Below are 6000 nucleotides of genomic sequence, written 5' to 3' on the forward strand. Positions count from 1 at the left end.
CTGCTCTTCGCATATGCGCATATTCGCAAATATTGAGCCCTCCCTTCTTTAATGGTATAGGGAACTAATGGGCTAGTGCAGTGGTCTCCAACCTGCGGACCTCCAGATGTTGCAAAACTACAACTCCAGCATGCACGGACAGCCAACGGCTGCTTAATCGTAGAGTCTAAAAATTTGCAACAATTTACCCCCCCAAAAAACAGGGTAAAACCGATAATAAATATGTGTGACCAGAAAAAAACTGTTTACACAACAGATATTATAGGGAAGAGCCATGGGTTGTCTGGGACAGTTTGTGACTGAGAGAAGAGAAAATATTGTTATATCCACAGTTAGATGAGGACGGGTCACACAACCTTTCGCTGTCTAGGAATGGAGGAAGGTGAAGTTTTGCAACCACTAGTGATCCACAGGTTGGAAACTCCAGATCTAAACCAATGCTAAACTGCTGCGCTCTGTATATGAGGTTCATTTAAATGTTACTATTGCAGTTCTGGCTGCTGTACTAAAACAAAAACTGCAGCAAAAACAACATAACAAGAAATGCATTCTATTTAGATATTATTAAATATACAAAACATATAAATAAACATGTTCAGACCATGTTGGATCTTTTTTCACAGTCTACATCTCTGGGATGAAAATAGACAAGTTGTTGAAAGAGCATGTTGTCACGGTCTGGTGTTGACTTTCTATCTTTTTACGCCATACAGCAGGATGTCCGAGATATCCCTTGGACATATTACAAGACGTCGGCACCTTGTGAAATACTTCACAATCCTATAGTTCCAACATGTAAGTCATCGCCATCTTATGTTTCCCAGAAGTGTGGTCTTCGTGCAATCCTCGCATCATTGTGTTGCTTTTGGATGGCTGCTCCCTGTTCTGGGATCTTCAAAGTCGTTTATCGTGTAGGTATTTATACTAGATAAAAAGAGAGAAAAAAAACTATCACATGTGAAGTGTAAAAGTATCACTGCTTTAGATAGATAGATAAATAGATGATAGATAGATAGATGATAAATAGATAGATAAATAGATGATAGATAGATGATAGATAGATAGATAGATGATAAATAGATAGATAAATAGATGATAGATAGATAGATGATAGATAGATAAATAAATAAATAGATGATAGATGATAGATAGATAAATGATTGCATTGTAGCAACATAGCATTTCGTGTTTTATCTGTATCTTTGTGCTAGCAGTGTGCTGCTGTATTCTCCTGTTTATGTATATTAGCCTAGCAGCGTGCACCTGTATGCCGGGTCCATGCAGTAGTTTCGGTATCAGTATGTGCTGGCCAACCTATCCTTGTTTTTGTTTAGATAGATAGATAGATGACAGACAGATAGATAGATAGATAGATAGATGATAAATAGATAGATAAATAGATGATAGATAGATAGATAGGAGATATATATGAGATAGGAGGAGAGTTATTAAAACATGTCCAGAGGAAAAGTTGCTGAGTTGCCCATAGCAACCAATCAGATCACTTCTTTCACTGTTCAGAGGCCTTTTCAAAAATGAAAGAAGCGATCTGATTGGTTGCTATGGGCAACTCAGCAACTTTTCCTCTGGACAGGTTTTGATAAATCTCCCCCATAGATATTAGATAAATAGACAGATAGATATGAGATGGATGGATAGATATGACCTAAATTATTAGTTTGAACATACACTATAGATACAAATATAAAGCGCACTTGTTAGTTAGCCTGGCATGGCTGCCTGCACCTGAAGTCGTCTGGAGTGGCCATTGTGAAAAAACGTGCAAATTTTGCAAAAGTCATATGTCATCGATCAGTGATGCCAGGCCCAAACCATACCCACAAAATGCCCACTTGATTAGCCAACGAAAGTCACATGATAAATGTAGGCCAATCAGGACCTTGATAAATGAGTCCAGATTTTCTTATAAATATTATTATACACATTACCCATAACTAGTGAAAAGGTTCTATACCCTATGCAACAAAATCCATGTGTAATGCAATGTTTCCCAACCAAAGGGCCTCCAACTGTTGCAAATCTACAACTCCCAGGACGCTATCCCATCGTGAATTCTAGTATACACTTCACTGATAACTAATGAATAGGTTCAATACCCTCTGTATGATAAATGCAGAAGTTATTTGTTATCTCTAAGTATAGCACTAAAATGATTTACAAACTAATACTTGTTTCCAAGTCATTTTTATAAACAGGAACAACATTGATCCTGACCTGTTTGTATGTGTTCATATGTTGTATATCAGTCTTTGTACAATGTAGCCATATATCACTATGTGCAATGTATCAGTATATACAGAGGTTTAACTAGAACCTAAAGGACCCCACAGCATCAATGAGATTGGCCCCTGTCACGTAATGACAGGAAACTAAAACAGCAGCATAAGTATCAATATCTATAGGTATATATCAGTGTTTTCCAGATCAGACTGCTTGTTCAAGTACATAAAGTATATGCTATTTTATATTTAAAAAAAAAAACACAAAAAAATTGTTAAAGAACTTTTTTTTTTTTTTTTAAATGGAGGACAGATCCAAACATATGGGTATAGTTTAGAATGGTCTGCAGAAAATATGGCCAATTTTTTTTAATTATCCTTAAAGAAAAAAAAATACATTACATTGTTGCAAGTTGTATTTACATTATTAAGTGGAGAACAGGATGGTTCTTGAGGTGGTAAACATTTATATGCTATAATAAACACTATACTATGGGAATGTATCACCTACATATTTTATTTCTAATGTTTTTATTTTCTGATTGTATATCTATTTTTAGGTCTGTTTTCCTTTCCTGCTTAGGCTGGGTTCACATATGTCCGGCATCCGCATAGGTGACTCAGCTTAGATCTCGGCACAACTGATGCCACAACTGATGACAAGGTGCATCAGTTGTCATCAGTTGCATGGCACCCGGCGTCTATTGTTTCTGGACGCCAGACAGGGGAACACAGCAAGCTGCATTCCTCTGTCCAGTGCCGTCCGGCGTGTCCACCCATCCAGCATCAAAATTGAGACTCTGGATCATTGTAAACTGTCTCATTCAAATGAATAGGATCAGTTCTAGCATCAGTTTCCCTCAGGTGCACAGTGGAGGAAAACTATGGCAGACAGCTGATATATGTGAAAGGGCCTAAGTATAAGCCTGGGTTCACACTGCAGAATTTCTGGGCAGAATTTCTGCAAGAGATCGAGCCAGCGGCGCTAGGACCGAGCAGACTGAATTGCTGCCCCCATAGACTGCAATGCATTTCTGGGTGGATCTTTTGGAAGATCTGCTCAGAAATGCATTGCCATCTATGGGGACGGCAATGTAGTCCGCGCGGTCCTAGTGCCGCTTGCTTGATCTCCGCCAGAAATTCTGCCCAGAAATTCCACAGTGTGAACCTAGCCTAATAGTTTGTTCACCTCCATTTACTATACTAGGTCTATTTAATCTCCACATTTCACAATCAGCTTTATTCTTGGGTTGAATCTTCCTCTTTAGAGATACAGGACACCAATCCACAAATAACTTGAAAGGGCATTCCTTATGTAAAGAATTGCCTACAGCACACAGGTGATTTATCCAGCCAGGAGGTGTGTAATGAACATAAATTACATTGTTTCAAGAAGAATTCCAGCAGATATGTAATCTGGACAATACTCATAAATACGGCATTAAAATACTTTGATCTGTAAGACGTATTAAATCTAGTAATCCCGCAAGTGCTTAATGACTGTGTGGCATTGAACAGAAGGAGTGTGAGAATAGATAGAGATAAGGATTCTGATTAAGAAGCTGTGTCAGTTTTTCTGAGTACACAAATTCCTGATACAGCCCCGTACTAGACCGGCAGTAAAACTCTGGGTAAATGTATACACAGCCTGAATAGACATGATGCAAGTTTACAACGCCGCAAGGTTGCCTGAGACCTGGAGCAATCACTTGACTCTGTACACCAGTGTTTCCCAACCAGGGTGCCTCCAGCTGTTGCAAAACTACAATTCCCAGGGTCCCTCAAAAATGAAAGAAGCGATTTGATTGCTTGCTATGGGCAACTGGCGAACTTTTCCTCTACACTGGTTTTGATAAATTTCCCCCTATGACTCTGCATCAGTACAGGACAAATACAAAATCAATTTGCAATAATAAGTCATGTTATATAGATCAATACAATTGAACTCTAAAAAGAAAAGACGTATGAAGAATCTTTAAAGGGGTACTCCGGTGGAAAGCTTTTTTTTTTTATCAACTGGTGCCAGAAAGATAAACAGATTTGTAAATTACTTCTCTTAAAAAATCTTAATCCTTCAAGTACTTCTTAGCTGCTGAATACTACATAGGAAATTCTTTTCTTTTGGGAACACAAAGCTCTCTGCTGACATCACGAGCACAGTGCTCTCTGCTGACATATCTCGATGAGCCAAGTTCTATGGTGCTGCAATCAATCGCCAGGTGCGGAGCTCCACTCTTAGCTCCCAAACATGCAGTATACAAGATTCCTGGGCTATATACGCAAAGGCAGTGCTAGTATACACATGAAAAAGATAAACTCACTGTTCCAGTAGAGTATAAATGACCAGCCGGTCTTCTTTATTTTTTCTCTTTCTTCAATAAAGTGCAGTATGCAACATTTACATCAAAGCGAGGTATTCACAGCTCAGAGGCAACAGGATATGACGCGACGTTTCAACGCATGAGTAAGGGGGCGTGCCCCTCGAAACGTCGCACCATATCCTGTTGCCTCTGAGCTGTGAATACCTCGCTGTCCAGAGCAGCATATGTTTTCTATGGGGATTTTCTCCTACTCTGGACAGTTCTTAAAATGGACAGAGATGTCAGCAGAGAGCACTGTGTTCCAAAAAGAAAAGAATTTCCTCTGTAGTATTCAGCAGCTAATAATTACTGGAAGGATTAAGATTTTTTAATAGAAGTAATTTACAAATCTGTTTAACTTTCTGGCACCAGTTGATTAAAAAAAAAGTTTTCTACCAGAGTACCCCTTTAAAGGAAAAATATTTGCTCTACTTAGAGATATTTAGATATTTCCTTTGCAAGTACCCAAAAGTATACAAATATTTATCTGAATTCAGTGAATTGCATGTAGGAGGCGGGGCTCTGCCCACTCAATTTACATATACATTGTCTGTGACTCCACATCTTAAATCTTAGTAAAGAAGCCCCGTCCCCTGTGCCCGATTCACTGAATTTATCGGAGGATCTTCTGGGGGACATATCTCAGGACCTACTGGACATATTTAACCCCTTAATGACCAAGCCCATTTTCATCTTAAGGACCTGGCCAATTTTATGTTAGTGTTTTCGTTTTTTCCTCCTCGCCTTCTAAAATCCATAACTCTTTTATATTTCCATCTACAGACTCATATAAGGGCTTGTTTTTTGCGTGACCAATTGTACTTTGTAATGAAACCTCTCATTTTACCATAAAATGGATGGCGAACCCCCAAAAACTTTTTTTTAGGGAGGAAATGTAAATGAAAACCAAAATTTTGCACATGTTGGAATGGTTCGTTTTCACACTGTACAATTTATGGTAAAAATGATATGTGTTCTTTATTCTGTGGCTCAATACGATTAAAATGATACCCATGGCTAGATACTTTTATATTTTTTTACCGCTTAAAAAAAATCTAAAACTTTTTGTACAAAATCAGTAATCTAAAATCGCCCTATTTTGACCACCTATAACAATTTTTCCGTATATAGGGCGGCATGAGAGCTAATTTTTGTGCCGTCATCTGTACTTTTTTTAGATACCACATTTGCATATATAAAACTTTTAGATCATTTTTTATAAATTTTTTTTTAATAAAATGTGACAAAAAAGCAGCATTTTTGGACATTTTTTTTATTTTTCACGTTTACGCCATTCACCATACGGGATCATTAACATTATATTTTGATAGTTCGGACATTTATGCACGCGGCGATACCAAATATGTTTATTTAAAAGAATATTTTACGCTTTTTGGGGG

The sequence above is a fragment of the Hyla sarda genome, chromosome 5 (genome assembly GCF_029499605.1).
Source record: "Hyla sarda isolate aHylSar1 chromosome 5, aHylSar1.hap1, whole genome shotgun sequence".
Classification (NCBI taxonomy): domain Eukaryota; kingdom Metazoa; phylum Chordata; class Amphibia; order Anura; family Hylidae; genus Hyla; species Hyla sarda.